Here is a 21,623-nt window from a genome sequence, read left to right as displayed (position 1 = left end):
GCACACATTGGCACAGAAATTAAATCTTATCAAATCAGTCACTGGAGGGGAGAAGTGAACGAGGGTAGAAATGAGGGAGCACATTTATTTGAATGAAACGCTGCCTTGGTATTTGGATTTAGTAAATTAAGTTCCTCTCCACCTGGTGTCACTGTAAACCAGAGCAATGTCTGTAACCGTCAGGAAGACCAGAGAAGAAGTTAATAAAGCGCCTGTGCTTGTTTGAGATCTACTACATTGCAGTCATACTGCGCAGAATCACTGATCTACAGAAATCATCTTGGGTAAAACAACTACTAATTATGTGGTGAAGATTAGCGTATCTGCGCCCATGTCATTGTTTTACAAGTCACAAGTAAGTCTCAAGTCTTAGCACTCAAGTCCCAAGTCAAGACAGGCAAGTCCGAGTCAAGTCTCAAGTCAAGACCCCCCCCCCTCTTCTCTCTCTCTCTGTGACAGCGGGAGAGGCGTGCTAGGCTGTGTCGGGTCGTGTGGGGTGGTTGCATAGAAATAAATCACCTACAACAGCCTTTGCCGTGTAGAATAGAGAATCGAGTACAGAGCTATGTATTGCATTTCTATCTGGAAAACTGTGTATGAATGCGGTGCCTCAGATGAAATAAGCCACCGTTCTTTATTCATTATCAATGGAGAAAGCTCAAAACTGCGGAGGACAGCAGAGAGGGGGATGGTGGGATTTGTGTGAAGCATAAGCACAATCAGAGGTTCAAGCACTCGCCGTAATCAGCAGGTTAGGAAGAGTACACAACCATTCTAGGAGGCACTCTGCCACAAATGTGCTCATTTGATCTTTTCCAGCTCCAAACAGCGTGGTGGCGAGTCAATCTGCAAGTCTAATCTAGGCAAGCAGTGAGGAGCGCACGTAACAATACAGGCTCCAGACATCACAAAACAGCAAAAAAGAAACTCATGAAACAAGTTACACACACTCATAAACACACAACCTCGTGTGATGGATCACTGTCGGCTATATTAGCCACGACTTACCGTTCTTTGTGCAGATTGAAATGTCGAACAAAGTTTTAAATTGTTGCGCCTCCGTCTGTAATTTTCTTCCCGCATGTTTTGCAAGTTGCAATCCGTTTTTTTGTTGATACAGTATCATCTTTATATCCGAAAATAATAATTTGGGGTATCATCATTCCAAGGGCTCCATCTGAATTCACCCGCCGACATTCCTCTGCACTGCCACGCCCAATTTGATTGGCTGCTGCCCGATTCAAACTGTAATCCGTTAAATGAAGAGTTGATGCGCTGCACACTTCTTTTAATAGCATCATTTTTAACATTTGGGCTTGGGGAGGATATCAAGTCAGGTCGAGTAATAAGGCTCAAGCCCAAATCAAGTCATGAGTCATTGGTGTTAAAGTCGAGTTGCAAGTCATCATATTTGTGACTCGAGTCCACACCTCTGCTATCTACCGTTGTTGCCATCAGCGATGAGACACATCTATGGAAACAATTGACTGTACAGAGAAAGGACAGCAAACTAGTGAAACACGGTAGAAACACTTAAAAAATACAAGTTGCATGACCCACAAACCTAGTGAAACATTGTACACAGAATAATCTGGAACAGTTGTTGGTGCTTGTAGAATAGGGGTTTCAGATGGGGGGGAGGTGAGAAAGCTCCAGAAGAAACTGAGACAGATTGAGCATCTGGAGATCAACATTTCACAATCTCTCACTCCAGAAGAAAGAGTTAAGGCACAGAATACGACTTCACTTCTCATCTTCATCCATAGTTTTAATATCAGGCGTGTCGTGAGCGCACCGTTGCTTATTCCACAATCCTGAATAGATTTCCCTTGGTACTAATACTCCCGGATATGACTGTACTCGCTCCCACGAGAGATCTTGATGTAGCACCTTAATCTCCCAATACCATCTTGCAGGTTACGTTTGACATTATTACACTCTCGATCGTGAGTGGGTTCAATTGAGGCCACTCTCAAACACCGCAACCTAGCTGGAGCACAACAAGACTGAACAGCTGATCATTAAATCATTTCACCCAAGTGAGATAGAGAATTGGCTCGCTAGATCATAATCTTTAGAAACATAGTGGTAAACAACTTGCGTTCTCACTGGGTTTTGGCCGAGTTTTAGATGTGGTTTTAGATCAACCTCATCTACACTGGCACTAATTGAATATATCAAATGTAAGCATAACATGATACCCTTCTCTTGTGTCGAAATGTATCATGCCTTTCTAATCTTGATTGAGTGTCATTTTCATAGGGGCTTTGGCAATGAATTAATCACCATGTAAGGGGGGGGGGGGGGGGGGGGGTTGCATTTATAAACCCTGTATTGCTGATGCTATGAGAGGCTTTGAAGCCACCAGTTGGCCATATTGGCACTCCCTAGCAGGAGACCTCCATAGGAATTAATGGAATTCTACAGTATTTCAATTACATTTACATTTACATTTTAGTCATTTAGCAGACGCGACTTACAGAGCGACTTACAGAAGAGTGCATACATTTTATTACATATTTTTTTAAATACAATTAAATATTTCTACGACAAAGTGACATGTATTTAAGTATTTTTGTTGTTGTAGTGGGGACAGGAACATCGGTACTCGCAAAAATTTATACTTTGTAGATCTTTTATTTAGATTTTTTTATGTTTAGCTTACATAATATAATTTTAAAATATACATTAAGATGCCTGTAATAGAATAATCGTGTCAGAATCTAATGTAGACATTAATAAATACATTTCTGTAGCTTCCAAAATATACTTTTACAATTGAGGAGTGCCAAGATGGCTGCGCGGTGGCTTCAATACAGCGCCCCCTGTCATCCATTCAGGGTTTATACGAATCGTTAGGGGGCACATATCAATAGTCTACAGTGGTCATTTTGTCTCCTTTCCTTCATCTGCTCTGATCTGGAAACACATAGGATCGGTGACAGTACTATAATGGATGGATGTCTGCTCACTGTCTTTTATCAGTCCATCTCTTCTCAGATCAGTCCAAATGAAGGAGGAGCGACGTTAGACTATTGAGACGTACCCAGGGAGATTTCTACGGTCATGCATGTTATTATTAACCTAAATGATGTTCAAACAAATCTAAGCCCAACCCCCCCTTTCCCCATCTTCAGATCTTCAGGAAGGCGGAGCTCCGCACCAGATTGGCTGAACTTCTGCTGCAGCTTTCTGGCCCCCAGCAAACTCCGGGGATTGTGGGAGAAGGAAAACATGAGGAGATGAAAAAGTGTAAGGAAAGAGAGAGAGAGGGAGGGAGAGCTAGAGGGCGATAGGGGAGATTCACATCCCTGTTTACAAGCTGTAACATTCACTTTGATGCTTTGATCTGGCTTGAGTCTAGCCGACATAGGTCAAAGTCAGTCAGTCTTTCTTTCAAGGCATCCTAATGTATTGGAGTAGTAGAGGGGATAGTACGTCATGTAGCCATCACTTAGGGATTCCTTCCACACAGTCACGACTGGGCACACTCTCCCAGGGCTTTGGAATATCAAGGGAATAGCAGGGGAAATGTCATTATCACAAAGTAGTATAAAGACATGATAGTGATAATCTGTTAATCAACGTTAAACAACGACAACATCAATCTGTTTTCCACGCCATGGCTACAAATGTATATTTATGCACTCTGAGATCATACTTGTAATGAAAAGTGCTATAGAAATGTAATAAATTATTAGCATTATTTGTAAGCTTGCTTGTGTGTCTGTGTCTTAGCCTATGTACTGTCCTGTATGTCTGTGCACATGATGTTTTACTGAATGTGACTGCACTGTCAGTTCACTCTTGGTATTTGGTGTGTTTTTTGTTGTTGCTCGGGCACAGTGAAGCCACCTCTGAGGCGCTTCCTTCGCACAGCCCCTTTCCTACCAAGATCCCCCAAAATCCCCCAAATCCCCAAGATCCCCAAGGGAGAAGCAGGGCCGACAGAAGAAGACAGGCAGTCAGAAAGAGACGGTAACAGGGGGAGAGACAGGAAGAAAGGAGGAGACGGGAGGACGGAGAGAGACAGGAGCAGGGGGAGAGCAGTCAGAGCTCCTGTCTAGCTGTGACTGACACAAGCCCCAAGGAGAACCAGGAAGGTGGGGTTATCTTTAAACTAGGGTTTGTTAGATTATGTAGACACATTCTCATACTCATTGGTATCTCACAAATGCACTGTGATTGAAGGAAAGGAAATATGGAAACAGCTTGGTAGGCTCCCAGAAATCATATCACAAAAAGTTAACATTTCGATCTGTCCTTCCCACCTGGCTTGTGTTCATTAGGGTCCACTGTAGGCACACTGAAGCAAAACGCTTCACAACGACAAACCAAAACAAGGGACTGTAGTGATGCATCTTGGACTGAGATGCAGTGCCTTTGGCCCCTCCGCCACTCGGGAGCCCCCTTATTACAGGCAAAACAGATCCTAGATCAGTGTCTATTTTGACTTCATTCCCTCATAATGCCACCGCCTTTACTCGCGATGAAACGATGAATAAGGTTGATGCAACCTGTCGGTTCCAAGTGGAACAACATCTTTGTTATTTTTTCTGATAGATAAAAAACCATTCCCCATGCACGGTAATTTAGAAATTGATAAGAGCTATTGATAAGAGATAGGTAAAGTAAGCCGCTTAGATAAGGGGATTGAAAATATTACTGACAATTGTTTCAGATCTATTTTATCTTATGATCGCTGGAGACAAATGTGAAACCAGTCATATGGCAGCAAACTAAAGCATGTCAACATATCAACTTTCCCACAGTGATGTTTATAAAATGTAAGCCTTGTAACTTGCAAGAATGACATTTGGAGACACAAACTATAGGTGTCACACCCTGGCCATAGAGAGGTTTTGTTCTCTATTTTGCGTTAGGCCAGGGTGTGACTAGGGTGGGCATTCTATGTCCTTTTTTCTATGTCTTGTATTTCTTTGTTTTGGCCGGGTATGGTTCTCAATCAGGGACAGCTGTATATCGTTGTCTCTGATTGGGAGCCATACTTAGGCAGCCTGTTTTCCTTTGGGTTTTGTGGGTGGTTACTTTCTGTTTAGTTCATGTTCCTGACAGAACTGTTTAGCTGTCGTTTGTTTTCTTGTTTTGTTTGAAAGTGTTCTATTAAAAGTTAATGATGAGCACTCACCACGCTGTGCCTTGGTCTACTCCTTTCGACAGCCGTTACAATAGGCTTCTGGAGCCATGCGCAAATGAGTGTACAGTGCCAAACCTAGAGAGTTGATTTATGGTTTCTAGAATGTTTTAATTATATAAACAGACTTTTGACAGTATGTTTTACAATTTGTATCATGTTAAATATTAGCCACTATTGGTAGCCAATGTCAGTTATACCCACATACAGTGAGGGAAAAAAGTATTTGATCCCCTGCTGATTTTGTACGTTTGCCCACTGACAAAGAAATGATCAGTCTATAATTGTAATGGTAGGTTTATTTGAACAGTGAGACAGAATAATAAAAAAATCCAGAAAAACACGTCAAAAATGTTATAAAATGATTTGCATTTTAATGAGGGAAATAAGTATTTGACCCCTCTGCAAAACATGACTTAGTACTTGGTGGCAAAACCCTTGTTGGCAATCACAGAGGTCAGACGTTTCTTGTAGTTGGCCACCAGGTTTGCACACATCTCAGGAGGGATTTTGTCCCACTCTTCTTTGCAGATCTTCTCCAAGTCATTAAGGTTTCGAGGCTGATGTTTGGCAACTTGAACCTTCAGCTATCTCCACAGATTTTCTATGGGATTAAGGTCTGGAGACTGGCTAGGCCACTCCAGGACCTTAATGTGCTTCTTCTTGAGCCACTCCTTTGTTGCCTTGGCCATGTGTTTTGGGTCATTGTCATGCTGGAATACCCATCCACGACCCATTTTCAATGTCCTGGCTGAGGGAAGGAGGTTCTCACCCAAGATTTGACGGTACATGGCCCCGTCCATCGTCCCTTTGATGCGGTGAAGTTGTCCTGTCCCCTTAGCAGAAAAACATCCCCAAAGCATAATGTTTCCACCTCCATGTTTGACGGTGGGGATGGTGTTCTTGGGGTCATAGGCAGCATTCCTCCTCCTCCAAACACTGCGAGTTGAGTTGATGCCAAAGAGCTCCATTTTTGTCTCATCTGACCACAACACTTTCACCCAGTTGTCCTCTGAATAATTCAGATGTTCATTGGCAAACTTCAGACGGGCATGTATATGTGCTTTCTTGAGCAGGGGGACCTTGCGGGCGCTGCAGGATTTCAGTCCTTCACGGCGTAGTGTGTTACCAATTGTTTTCTTGGTGACTATGGTCCCAGCTGCCTTGAGATCATTGACAAGATCCTCCTGTGTAGTTCTGGGCTGATTCCTCACCGTTCTCATGATCATTGCAACTCCACGAGGTGAGATCTTGCATGGAGCCCCAGGCCGAGGGAGATTGACAGTTCTTTTGTGTTTCTTCCATTTGCGAATAATCGCACCAACTGTTGTCACCTTCTCACCAAGCTGCTTGGCGATGGTCTTGTAGCCCATTCCAGCTTTGTGTAGGTCTACAATCTTGTCCCTGACATCCTTGGAGAGCTCTTTGGTCTTGGCCATGGTGGAGAGTTTGGAATCTGATTGATTGATTGCTTCTGTGGACAGGTGTCTTTCATACAGGTAACAAGCTAAGATTAGGAGCACTCCCTTTAAGAGTGTGCTCCTAATCTCAGCTTGTTACCTGTATAAAAGACACCTGTGAGCCAGAAATCTTTCTGATTGAGAGGGGGTCAAATACTTATTTCCCTCATTAAAATGCATATCAATTAATAATGTTTTTGACATGCGTTTTTCTGGATTTATTTGTTGTTATTCTGTCTCTCACTGTTGAAATCAACCTACCATTAAAATTATAGACTGATCATTTCTTTGGCAGTGGGCAAATGTACATAATCAGCAGGGGATCAAATACTTTTTTCCCTCACTGTACATTTATAACTGTCACTAGTGTTAGTTTCCTTTCATTTATAACTGTCACTAGTGTTAGTTTCCTTTCATTTATAACTGTCACTAGTGTTAGTTTCCTTTCATTTATAACTGTCACTTTAGTGTTAGTTTCCTTCCATTTATAACTGTCACTTTAGTGTTAGTTTCCTTCCATTTATAACTGTCACTTTAGTGTTTGTTTCCTTCCATTTATAACTGTCACTTTAGTGTTAGTTTCCTTCCATTTATAACTGTCACTTTAGTGTTAGTTTCCTTCCATTTATAACTGTCAATTTAGTGTTAGTTTCCTTCCATTTATAACTGTCAATTTAGTGTTAGTTTCCTTCCATTTATAACTGTCACTTTAGTGTTAGTTTCCTTCCATTTATAACTGTCACTTTAGTGTTTGTTTCCTTACATTTATAACTGTCACTAGTGTTAGTTTCCTTCCATTTATAACTGTCACTTTAGTGTTAGTTTCCTTCCATTTATAACTGTCACTTTAGTGTTAGTTTCCTTCCATTTATAACTGTCACTTTAGTGTTTGTTTCCTTCCATTTATAACTGTCACTTTAGTGTTTGTTTCCTTACATTTATAACTGTCACTTTAGTGTTAGTTTCCTTCCATTTATAACTGTCAATTTAGTGTTAGTTTCCTTCCATTTATAACTGTCAATTTAGTGTTAGTTTCCTTCCATTTATAACTGTCACTTTAGTGTTAGTTTCCTTCCATTTATAACTGTCACTTTAGTGTTTGTTTCCTTACATTTATAACTGTCACTAGTGTTAGTTTCCTTCCATTTATAACTGTCACTTTAGTGTTAGTTTCCTTACATTTATAACTGTCACTTTAGTGTTAGTTTCCTTCCATTTATAACTGTCACTTTAGTGTTTGTTTCCTTACATTTATAACTGTCACTTTAGTGTTAGTTTCCTTACATTTATGACGGTCACTTTAGTGTTCCTCTCCTTACATTTTGCATCATTCCATTACATAGTCAGTTCCTCGGTCACGTTGGTGTGGTTGTTCCTGAGGATCTCTAGCAATAGTGGATCATATCGGGCTAACGTATTACAAGTTGTGCAATCATTTGGGACATGTAGCCTATTGGAACCATTATGAACTGTGGACCATACATACAGTACATGTAGCAGGTTAAACCTGGAGACTGGCACACTTCACGACAACTGGACTGTTCTCATCACAGTTCCATGATTTAGTGTGGATTATTAGGGTAGATTTATAGGACTACTATTCAACCCCTATTGTACACTTTTCTCACCTTTCAATATTTCATGGATTGATTAATTGAATATGGCAACTTTCAGGATGAATCAAACAACTGTATTCTTGATTCACCAATATATTTTTTGGCGTAAAGGCTCTCCAAACCTGTTTTTTTATTATTCATAAATGCTTTCCTAACTCTAAAAAGATCAGAGTATTTTTAAATTGACCAATTGGTGCTGAAAGGGAGATGAATATGTGTGTACTTACACGGCTTTCTTTCATTGATCCCTAATATTCTGAACAGTTCTCTCAATATATTCTACTGAGTCTGTCGACTAAATTCTAATTAAAATGTACACCAAATTTAAAGGGATGGCTTTATATAAATGTACTGAAACCCCTGTTGAATGAAAACTCCAGGGGAAATCTGTCAGCCATTAAGTGGAAGGATTTTCAGCGGTTGATTTAAATTGATTCAGCGCACGCAAAGGAACCAAACCCATAAAGCCTGTTACGCACCTGCACAAAGCCCGTTACGCACACACATCTGAATACCAACTACTGAGAAGTGCGTAGGAAAGGCGTACAAGTCTGAATTTGTCCCTTTGTAAAAAAGTTCACCCAAGACTTGGGTTCATGGTGATTATGATGGGTCCCTTTTTTTTCAGATGCCAAGTTTACATCTCTCAAAGCATCATGGGAGAAGGCCAAGTTTCGCTTGAGGTCGATGGAGGGTCACAGTGACATCATCACCTGTGTGGTTGCTGTTGACAACCTGGTGAGTGAGTCATTCTCCGATTTAATAATAGATCTCATAACTGTGAATAATTCCATCAATTTCTTTCCTCCTCTCTCTCTGTAACTCTGACATGCTAACTTTCTCCTCCTACCACTGAGAGCCATTCTCGCCTGAACAGAGTGTTATTGAGCTACCTTGTCTGCTCTCACTCTCGTGGGCTCGCTCTGTGTCTCTCTCTCTCTCACACCCATTTCATCGCTCTCCGTTGTTCTCGCCATCTCTCTCTCTCTCTATTTCTCTCTCTCTCAGTCGAGACACAACAGTAAAGTTGTGGCCCGTTCCTACGGCAACAGAGCAGCGGAATCTCGGAGGTCACACTGGTGGAGTCACCTGTCTGTCTGCTCCTCCGCCTGAATACTGTAGGGAATGGACACACACACACACACACACACACACACACACACACACACACACACACACACACACACACACACACACACACACACACACACACACACACACACACACACACACACACACACACACAGCTATGTCTTACTATACTAACCCTAACTCCTAACCCTACTCCTAACCCTAACTCCTAACCCTAAATCTTACCCCTAAACCTAACCACTACTCCCTGACTCTAATTCTAACCCTAACCCTAATCCCTAAGCCTAAAACTAAAATAGCCTGTATACAAGTGAGGACCGGTTTACTATTTGTGTGAGGATTTCCAGTACTCACAAGTATAGTAAAACGTGTACACACACACACACACACACACACACACACACACACACACACACACACACACACACACACACACACACACACACACACACACACACACACACACACACACACACACACACACACACACACACCCTTATTATCAGTCAGGCATCCTGATTTCAGGCAGTGTAATTATAGTTTTAGTTCATCAGGTAAAATCCACGGAGAGAACTAGCAGCAGCAGACACTGGGTTACTCTCATTCTGACTGAAGGAGGGATCGTTCCACTACTTCAACGTCTCTGCCCTTTCTGTCTCTCGTCCCACGCTCCCCCTCTCCGTATCTCTATCTCACTCTCTCCAGGTTTTTTTGCTCAGGCTTACATTGTCAAGACGAGAACTCGGGAACATCATATTAAATAAAATAAAATAAAATAACAACGTGGATGATAATTATATGCGTACTGACTATGAACTGTACAATGATAACAAATAAAATAATTATTATTCACTCCCCCACATTTCTCTCCATCTCTTTCTTCCGTTCAACCCCCCCTTGTCTCTTCCCCTTCTTCCCCCCTACTGTCAATCTCTCTCTCTCTGTCTCTCCGTCTCTTTCTCTAGCCAGGGATCTGTCTCTGGGAGACAAGGAGAGGTTCCTCCTGAGTGGCTCAGCAGACTGCTGTGTGAGGATCTGGGCCTTAAGCACTGGTGAGTTCACTACACACACACACACACACACACACACACACACACACACACACACACACACACACACACACACAGTCTGAGCCCTACAGCTTTGTCTGGGTGAGTGCTTGTATGCGTCTGTGTGTGTGTGTGCCTACGTGTTTGCGTGGGCCTACGTGTTTGCGTGGGCCTACGTATTTGTGTTGTGGACAATTAAATCTGTGTTCCCCTCTCTCCGTCCAGGCCAGTGTGTAAAGTCTATCTATACCTTTAACGTGGTGACTGCTCTCTGCTTCGTGCCTGAAGGCGATGGCTACATCATCACTGGATCAGGTTTGTGTGGATGCAGTTTCTGTGGGGGGGGGGGATGTGTGTGTGTGTACTCGGTAGACCAGGGGTAGACAACCCTGTTCCTGGGGTGCCGCAGGTACTGCAGGATTCTGTTCCAATTGGGCACCACACCTGACCAACTGAGCTAATTGATCAGTTCAGCGATTGTCTAAATTCAATCCACCTGGTCTTCCAGGTTGGTTAAATCAAAAACATGAAGTGCCTGTGGCCCTCCAGGACCAGGGCTGCCAAACCCTGCAGTGGACAGTAAGTGTAGTCAGACTCTCTCTCTCTCTCTCTCTCTCTCTCTCTCTCTCTCTCTCTCTCTCTCTCTCTCTCTCTCTCTCTCTCTCTCTCTCTCTCTCTCTCTCTCTCTCTCACTCACTCCTTCTCCCTTCACCCCCCTCTCTCTCTCTCTGTCTGTCTGTCTGTCTGCAGATGAGGGTAAAGTTCAGGCCTGGAGCTGGACAACGGTCAATCAATCAACGCAAACGAGGAGGCTGTGACCTCCCGACAGGTGGCTGCCATTATCAAGAGCCAATAGTGTCTAGGCTTTTAAGCTATGGTGCCTCTATGACTATGGCTGTGTTCATATGGAAGAAAAGGGACTGAAACTGGTCCAATAACAAGCAAACATTTTGGTTTTCTGTTGTGCGCCCCAATGAACATAAACTTGTGTTTTCATCAAGGCCTTGCTGAAATTAAAGCAAATATTTTCGCACTGTTGCCAGATCTGTGTGTGCTTTACCCAACGTAGCTGTTGTTGTCACGCCAAATAAATTAGCTGAGGCAGAAACAAAAATGCTGCCTGAAGGACTAAATATCTTGTTCTCCTTATAGGCTACACACTTGTAGGCAGTGTGGAAATAAATTATTATTTAAAATAAATTATTAAGAAGATATATAGATTCCAAAGAAGTTCAAAAGAGTATTCAGTGCTCTTTTCCTCATTACCTTCAAATACAAATGCGTTAAATTTGCTAGGATAGAGGATCAGAAATGGTCTACACATGTTTGGCTAAAATACTTTGTAAGGTTCCTTGGGGGCGTAAGCTGTTTAAATACATAGTTTAAAGGTCCAATGCAGCTGGTTTATCTCAATATCAAATCATTTCTTGGTAACATTTAAGTACCTTGCTGTGATTGTTTTCAATTAAAATGGTGAAATAGAAACAAAAATTGCTTCTTAGCAAAGAGACAATTCTGTCTGGCAATGGTCTAAGGAGGGGAAAACTGGAGGGGAAAACTGAAAACTAGCTGTTATTGCTAGAGAGTTTTGGAACTGTCTTTCTTATTGGGCTATTAACCTCTCTAGGGGGTTTGGGTCTGTGGCGTCCCACCTGGCCAACATCCGGTGAAATTGCAAAGCGCCAAATTCAAATTAAATTACTATAAATATTTAACTTCCATGAAATCACAAGTGTAATAGATCAAAATAAAGCTTAACTTGTTGTTAATCCTGTCGCCATATCAGATTTCAAAAAAGCTTTGCGGTGAAGGACAGAGCTCAGCACAGAGCTCAGCACACAAAACAGAGCTCAGCACACAAAACATTACATACAGTTACCAGCCAAGTAGATTAGTCACGAAAGTCAGAAATAGCAATAAAATGAATCACTTACCTTTGATGATCTTCGTATGGTTGCACTCACAAGACTCCCAGTTACACAAATGTTTGTTTTGTTCGATAAAGTCCCTCTTTATGACAGAATTGAACATCTATCTGGAGAATAACGATAACGGGGAAGTATCTCCTGCTACATTGTGGGATGCAGCTAAGGCGGTTATTAGAGGAAAGATCATAGCCACATCATCTCTCAAGAAAAAGATTAAAGCACAGAAACTGCTGAAATTACAGGATAATGAAATTACGATCTCATAGTCAATACAAAGATCCTCTTATATTATGAGAGATTCAAAAGGTAAAACAGGAAATTTACCAGATTTATAGAGAAGAAGTAGAGAAAAAGCTCAGGTTCCTGAAACAACGATATTATGAAGCAGGCTCAAAGGCAACCAAATTACTAGCATGGAGACTCAGGAAACAACAAGCACAGAATACCATTTTCAAAATAAAAGACCCCAAAACAAAGAAGATCACATGAAAATTAGATGAAATACAGAATGCATTTTAATCATATTACACAAATCTGTACAAGCAACCAGAGAAGGCAGATGCACAGACAATAGAGCATTTTTTGAACTCACTTGATCTCCCCTCAATTGGGACAGAGCAAAATGATAGACTAACTTTAGAAATATCCACCGAAGAAATTAATAAAGCAATATTTCAACTAAAAGTAAACAAGTCTCCAGGCACTGATGGCTTCCCTTCAGAATGGTTCAAGACCTTCAGAGAACAACTAACACCTCTACTTAAGGCCTGTTTTAACTGGACTCTGCGGGAGGGGGGTCTCCCACAGTCATGGAGGGAGGCCATCATATCTGTAATCCCAAAAGAGGGTAAAGATAAGAAGGAATGCAGTTCATATAGACCTATCGCAATTCTTAACACGGATTATAAACTATATGCATCAATAATAGCCAAAAGAATGGAGAACATAATCCCAGAATTGATTGACGGAGATCAAACTGGTTTCATCCAAAATAGGCAAACACAGGACAATATAAGGAGAACACTACATGTCATGGACCACATTACTCAGAATAAGACAAGTGCAGTATTTATCAGTCTAGATGCAGAAAAAGCATTTGATTCAGTGGGATGGGATTACCTATTCCAAGTTATGGAAAGATTTGGTTTCAACAAAGAAGTGATACAGTGCATCAAAACACTGTATTCGTGTCCGACCGTTAGAATAAAGATAAATGGACATTTGTCACGAACGATAAAATTAGAGCGAGGGGCAAGACAAGGATGTAATCTTTCACCCACGCTCTTCTCCTTGTACCTCGAACCATTAGCACAGGCAATTCACTTCCCTTAGATCTTAGTAGTAGAATTGAAACAATCAAAATGAACATCCTGCCGAGGTTACTGTATTTGTTCCAATCACTGCCCATAGAAATCCCACCTAAACAGTTTAGGGAATGGGACAAACGGATATCAAGGTTTATCTGGAACAGTAAGAGACCAAGAATTAGATATACAACATTACAATTACCAAGAAACTGTGGGGGTGTGGCCTTACTAAACCTAAAAGATTTTTATGTGTCAGCCCAATTGAGACCTCTGGTGTGTTGGTGCAATTCAGAATACGAATCCAAATGGAAAGACATTGAGACTACCAAGCCTGGCCTGTTGAGGAGTGACGGACTCCATCCTAGCTGGAGGGGTGCTCTCATCTTATCTACGAACATAGACAGGGCTCTAACTCCTCTAGCTCCACAATGAAATAGGGTGCAGGCCAGGCAGCAGGCTGTTAGCCAGCCTGCCAGCTTAGTGGAGTCTGCCACTAGCACAGTCAGTGTAGTCAGCTCAGCTATCCCCATTGAGACCGTGTCTGTGCCTCGACCTAGGTTGGGCAAAATTAAAGATGGCGGTGTTGCATTAGCAATCTCACTAGTATAAAGACCTCCTCCATCCCTGCCATTATTGAAAGAGATTGTGAAACCTCACATCTCAAAATAGGACTACTTAATGATAGATCCCTCACTTCAAAGGCAGTTATAGTCAATGAACTAATCACTGATCATAATCTTGATGTGATTGGCCTGACTGAAACATGGCTTAAGCCTGATGAATTTACTGTGTTAAATGAGGCCTCACCCCCTGGTTACACAAGTGACCATATCCCCCGCGCATCCCGCAAAGGCGGAGGTGTTGCTAACATTTATGATAGCAAATTTAAATTTACCAACAAAAAACACAACAACAATGTTTTCGTCTTTTCAGCTTCTAGTCATGAAATCTATGCAGCCTACTGAATCACTTTTTATAGCTACTGTTTACAGGCTTCCTGGGCCATATGCCGCGTTCCTCACTGAGTTCCCTGAATTCCTATCGGCCTTGTAGTCATCGCAGATAATATTCAAATTTTTGGTGACTTTAATATTCACATGGAAAAGTCCACAGACCCACTCCAAAAGGCTTTCGGAGCCATCATCGACTCAGTGGGTTTTGTCCAACATGTCTCTGGACCTACACACTGCCACAGTCATACTCTGGACCTAGTTTTGTCCCATGGAATAAATGTTGTGGATCTTAATGTTTTTCCTCATAATCCTGGACTATCGGACCACCATTTTATTACGTTCGCAATCGCAACAAATAATCTGCTCAGACCCCAACCAAGAAGCATTAAAAGTCGTGCTATAAATTCTCAGACAACCCAAAGATTCCTTGATGCCCTTCCAGACTCCCTCTGCCTACCCAAGGACGTCAGAGGACAAAAATCAGTTAACCACCTAACCGAGGAACTCAATTTAACCTTGCGCAATACCCTACATGCAGTTGCACCCCTAAAAACTAAAAACATTTGTCATAAGAAACTAGCTCCCTGGTATACAGAAAATACCCGAGCTCTGAAGCAAGCTTCCAGAAATTGGAACGGAAATGGCGCCACACCAAACTGGAAGTCTTCCGACTAGCTTGGAAAGACAGTACCGTGCAGTATCGAAGAGCCCTCACTGCTGCTCGATCATCCTATTTTTCCAACTTAATTGAGGAAAATAAGAACAATCCGAAATTTCTTTTTGATACTGTCGCAAAGTTAACTAAAAAGCAGCATTCCCCAAGAGAGGAGGGCTGTCACTTCAGCAGTAATGAATTCATGAACTTCTTTGAGGAAAAGATCATGATCATTAGAAAGCAAATTATGGACTCCTCTTTAAATCTGCGTATTCCTCCAAAGCTCCATTGTCCTGAGTCTGCACAACCCTGCCAGGACCTAGGATCAAGGGAGACACTAAAGTGTTTTAGTACTATATCTCTTGACACAATGATGAAAAAAATCATGGCCTCTAAACCTTCAAGCTGCATACTGGACCCTATTCCAACTAAACTACTGAAAGAGCTGCTTTCTGTGCTTGGCCCTCCTATGTTGAACATAATAAACGGCTCTCTATCCACCGGATGTGTACCAAACTCACTAAAAGTGGCAGTAATAAAGCCTCTCTTGAAAAAGCCAAATCTTGACCCAGAAATTATAAAAAACTATCGGCCGATATCGAATCTTCCATTCCTCTCAAAAATGTTAGAAAAAGTTGTTGCGCAGCAACTCACTGCCTTCCTGAACATAAACAATGTATACGAAATGCTTCAGTCTGGTTTTAGACCCCATCATAGCACTGAGACTGCACTTGTGAAGGTGGTAAATGACCTTTTAATGACGTCAGACCGAGGCTCTGTGTCTGTCCTCGTGCTGCTAGACCTTAGTGCTGCTTTTGATACCATCGATCACCACATTCTTTTGGAGAGATTGGAAACCCAAATTGATCTACATGGACAAGTTCTGGCCTGGTTTAGGTCTTATCTGTCGGAAAGATATCAGTTTGTCTCTGTGAATGGTTTGTCCTCTGACAAATCAACTGTACATTTCGGTGTTCGTCAAGGTTCCGTTTTAGGACCACTATTGTTTTCACTATATATTTTACCTCTTTGGGATGTCATTCGAAAACATAATGTTAAATTTCACTGCTATGCGGATGACACACAGCTGTACATTTCAATGAAACATGGTGAAGCCCCAAAATTGCCCTCACTAGAAGCCTGTGTCTCAGACACAAGGAAGTGGATGGCTGCAAACTTTCTACTCTTAAACTCGGACAAAACAGAGATGCTTGTTCTAGGTCCCAAGAAACAAAAAGATCTTCTGTTGAATCTGACAATTAATCTGGATGGTTGTACAGTCGTCTCAAATAAAACTGTGAAGGACCTCGGCGTTACTCTGGACCCTGATCTGTCTTTTGAAGAACATATCAAGACTGTTTCAAGGACAGCTTTTTTCCATCTACGTAACATTGCAAAAATCTGAAACTTTCTGTCCAAAAATTACGCAGAAAAATTAATCCATGCCTTTGTTACTTCTAGATTGGACTACTGCAATGCTCTACTTTCCGGCTACCCGGATAAAGCACTAAATAAACTTCCGTTAGTGCTAAATACGGCTGCTAGAATCCTGACTAGAACCCAAAAATTTGATCATATTACTCCTCCCTACACTGGCTTCCTGTTAAGGCAAAGGCTGATTTCAAGGTTTTACTGCTAACCTACAAAGCATTACATGGGCTTGCTCCTACCTATCTTTACGATTTGGTCCTGCCGTACATACCTACACGTACACTACGGTCACAAGACGCGGGCCTCCTAATTGTTCCTAGAATTTCTAAGCAAACAGCTGGAGGCAGGGCTTTCTCCTATAGAGCTCCATTTTTATGGAATAGTCTGCCTACCCATGTGAGAGACGCAGACTCAGTCTCAACCTTTAAGTCTTTACTGAAGACATATCTCTTCAGTAGTTCCTATGATTAAGTGTAGTCTGGCCCAGGGGTGTGAAGGTGAACGGAAAGGCTGGAGCAACAAACCGCCCTTGCTGTCTCTGCCTGGCCGGTTTCCCCTCTTTCCACTGGGATTCTCTGCCTCTACCCCTATTACGGGGGCTGAGTCACTGGCTTGCTGGTGTTCTTCCATGCCGTCCCTGGGAGGGGTGCGTCACTTGAGTGGGTTGAGTCACTGATGTGGTCTTCCTGTCTGGGTTGGCGCCCCCCCTTGGGCTGTGCCGTGGCGGAGATCTTTGTGGGCTATACTCGGCCTTGTCCCGGGATGGTATGTTGGTGGTTGGAGATATCCCTCCAGTGGTGTGGAGGCTGTGCTTTGGCAAAGTGGGTGGGGTTATATCCTACCTGTTTGGCCCTGTCCGGGGGTATCATCGGATGGGGCCACAGTGTCTTCTGATCCCTCCTGTCTCAGCCTCCAGTATTTATGCTGCAGTAGTTTATGTGTCGGGGGGCTAGGGTCAGTCTGTTACATCTGGAGTATTTCTCTTGTCTTATCCGGTGTCCTGTGTGAATTTAAATATGCTCTCTCTAATTCTCTCTTTCTCTCTTTCTGTCTTTCTCTCGGAGGACCTGAGCCCTGGGACCATGCCTCAGGACTACCTGGTATGATGATTCCTTGCTGTCCCCAGTCCACCTGGCCGTGCTGCTGCTCCAGTTTCAACTGTTCTGCCTGCGGCTATGGAACCCTGACCTGTTCACCGGACGTGCTTGTTGCACCCTCGACAACTACTATGATTATTATTATTTGACCATGCTGGTCATTTATGAACATTTTAACATTTTAACATCTTGACCATGTTCTGTTATAATATCCACCCTGCACAGCCAGAAGAGGACTGGCCACCCCTCATAGCCTGGTTCCTCTCTAGGTTTCTTCCTAGGTTTTTGGCCTTTCTAGGGAGTTTTTCCTAGGGAGTTTTTCCTAGCCACCGTGCTTCTTTCACATGCTTTGCTTGCTGTTTGGGGTTTTAGGCTGGGTTTCTGTACAGCACTTTGAGATATCAGCTGATGTACGAAGGGCTATATAAAAATAAATTTGATTGATTTGATTGAGAGAGGTCAGGAATACTGGGAAAAATGGGTTTCGTACTTGGAAAAGGTCTAATTCAAAGATGTCAATGTAACTAATATGATGAAGGTATGACGTGCACTATAACTGCCAGATCTTTTTTGTTGTTCTTTTATTTTACTTTATTTGTACTTTCTTTGTGTTCCTACAATAAAAACAAAGTATAAAAAAAACTCATTTTTGTTGCCGCGTTTTGTTCAGTAATTCAATGGCTCAAATGCGGTCACAACAGGCAGACGAAAATTCCAAATAGTACCGGTAAAGTTTGTAGAAACATAGCAGACGATGTTTATAATCAATCCTCAGGTTGTTTTTGGCCTAAAGAATCGATAATATTTCAACCGGACAACAGCGTCGTCAATATAAAAGAAAAACAAGATAGGTGCGCTCTCGGTCGTGCGCAGCAAACAGCTCTGGGGACATCCCACTATCCACTCACTCAAAGTTGTCATTCTCCCTCATTTTTCAGAATAAAATCCTGAAACAATGTCTAAAGACTGTTCACAACTAGTGGAAGCCATAGGGAACGAAATCTGGGTCCTATCCCTTTAAATGGTGGATAGGCTTTCACTGGAAAAACAGCCATTTCAAAATAATGGCACTTCCTGGATGGATTTTCCTCAGGTTTTTGCCTGCCATTTCAGTTCTGTTATACTCACAGACATTATTTTAACAGTTTTTGAAACTTTGAAGTGTTTTCTATCCAAATCTAATTATATGCATATCCTAGCTTCTGGGCCTGAGTAGCAGGCAGTTTACTTTGGGCACGCTTTTCATCCGGAGGTGAAAAGCGTGCCCCCTACCCTAGTGAGGTTAACTAACTTGTCACCATCCCACCAAAACAGCCTGACATTTTTGCCGGCCTTTTCAAACAGCATTATAAGGGCATTATCATAATTGAGCAATTTCACAGTATTATTCCAACATCATAGTCTGTAAATATATAAAACACAAGAAAATCACGTTTTTGACTGCCCTGGGCCTTTAAGACTTACATTTATGTAGTGTTACAGGCTCAACACAGTTAGGCCAAAGCAGTGAAAGCACCATCCCCACAATCATGCAAAACCATGTGAAACCACGCACACACGCACGCAAGCATGCATGCACGCACACACACACACACACACACTGTATCCATGCATTGTATTCAGCCACTGCATTCTGTCTCCATGACAACTGCCCCCTATCTATCCTCCACAGTCCCAGGGTCTCCTGATGTTCAGCAGCTCGGCAGAGGGTTGGGTGTCTGTGTGGGAGGGGCTCTGCACCAACCGCGACCCCTGCAGCTGTTACATCCTTGGGATGCAACGGTAACGGGCTGCGGGAGTCAGGGAGGTCGTCTGGGGACCGTGGTGACAGGCTCTCCATTGCCTACAGCAGAGACAACCTCGGGATCCTCAACTGGAGGATAGGTGAGAAGCAGTGTGTGTGTGTGTGTGTGTGTGTGTGTGTGTGTGTGCGTGCGTGCGTGCGTGCGTGCGTGCGTGCGTGCACTATATAGAAGAGCTAGTTTAATATGGTACTGTGCTAGACCTTACAGATCTGTGTACTATCTGATGTTTACCCTTCCGCTGTCCAATCACCACAGGCACTGTGTCCAGGCTAACCAATCAGAGCAGCTTCGCTGGAGTAACAGATTGTGTACATCAGACACTCCTCATTGGCTCATGCTACGATTTGGCGGATGGGGAAAGCACCTTGAAGTGTGAGTAAAGCTAACACAACTGGTTGTTCTCTCAATATTATGGTACAATTGCCAACCTATAGAGCCACGCTGTTCGTAGAATGCATCGTTCCCTAAATCTATTTTGGTTTTCATCAACTTTTTTTCTCTACTTCTCTCCTTCCCCTCTCTCTCTCTCTCCCCCCTTTTCTCCTTCCATCTCTCCCAGTGTTCTCTCTACCTCAGTGCCGGTACCTGGCCTCGCTGACCTGTGCTGATGCTCCGAGAATCGTCTGGTTTGCGGCATGGCTCACGGGCAGTGGGGGTCACCGCTGGGTCACCGGGGGTCGTGCCCTTACGGTGTGGGAGCAGCTCCCCAGCTCCGGGAAGCACCTTTCTGTCAGTACTCATCTAGATGAATGAATACTGATCTGATGATTTAATGATTTGCAGTTTAATAGAACTTCTTTATGGGTGCACCTGACAAAAAGTTCACTATTACTCATGTGTCCCTATCCTCACTTCTTCATGTACTTTACACTAAACCAATGTCAGTTGAATAATATTTATTTGTAGTTTTTGTAAAAGAGAGGGGTCTCCCTTCTTTTTTTGTGTGTGTTTTTTTGTTGTTGGTTTGTTTAACATGTAGGACAGTGTAGAATAACAGGGAAGAGAGAAGAGAGTTTCTTCCGAAGTAGTGATGGAACTGGGATTTGATCCCATGCGTGCAGGCCACTGACATGAGTACCACAAGTAGTGCCACAATGGAAATACGCCTTCAGGCTTTATCCCGTTTTAATCCTCCATCATTTTTTATGTATGCAATGTTGTCTCTGTCTGGAGCAGCCTGACACTTTTAATTATCAAATCAATTCAATTCCATATTTGTGCTGAGGGGGTGGTGCTAATCATTAGACCACCCCAGGCCACAGTTTAAAGAATATTAATTAAAAGTAATATATATGCAACAGTATAACAAGAACAATATGGACTGTCGGTGTCTATTTGAGCAATAAGGCATGAGGGGGGTGTGGTATATGGCCAATATACCACGGTTAATGGCTGTTCTTAGGCACGACACAACGAGGAGACCCACGAGACCCACGACACAAACCAGAGTTGCCTTATTGCTATTATAAACTGGTCACCAACATAATTAGAGCAGTAAACATAAATGTTTTGCCATATCCATGGTACACTGTCTGTCAGCCAATCAGCATTCAGGGCTCAACCCACCCAGTTTATAATGGTGATGTTGTCACAGGGGTGATGTCACAACGAAGCGAGACAATTGATTGGATGCCTCCCTGATAAAATCAGAGGGAGATTCCGAGGAGGACAGTGAGGAGTGGGTTGACAGCGGGCTGAAACACACGCACAAGTAATATACAGTTGAAGTCTGAAGTTTACATACACTTAGGTTGGAGACATTAAAACTCATTTTTCAACCATTCCACAAATTTCTTGTTAACAAACTATAGTTTTGGCAAGTCGGTTAGGACATCTTCTTGGTGCATGAAACAAGTCATTTTCCAACAACTGTTTACAAACGGATTATAAATTCACTGTATCACAATTCCAGTGGGTCAGAAGTTTACATACACTAAATTGACTGTGCCTTTAAACAGCTTGGAAAATTCCAGAAAATAATGTAATGGCTTTAGAAGCTTCTGATAGGCTAATTGACATCATTTGCGTCAATTGGAGGTGTACATGTGGATGTATTTCAAGGCCTACCTTTGAAC

General features: G+C 42.5%; 1 pseudogene; it reads left to right on the top strand.

Moving 5' to 3' along the window:
- The first annotated feature begins 331 nt into the window (after positions 1 to 331).
- Positions 332 to 21,293, top strand: LOC106581746 (probable E3 ubiquitin ligase complex SCF subunit sconB; annotated as a pseudogene).
- The last annotated feature ends 330 nt before the right edge of the window (positions 21,294 to 21,623 follow it).

This window comes from Salmo salar, chromosome ssa02 (assembly GCF_905237065.1).
Source record: "Salmo salar chromosome ssa02, Ssal_v3.1, whole genome shotgun sequence".
NCBI classification, from domain to species: domain Eukaryota; kingdom Metazoa; phylum Chordata; class Actinopteri; order Salmoniformes; family Salmonidae; genus Salmo; species Salmo salar.
This window is presented reverse-complemented; position numbering and strand designations above follow the sequence as displayed.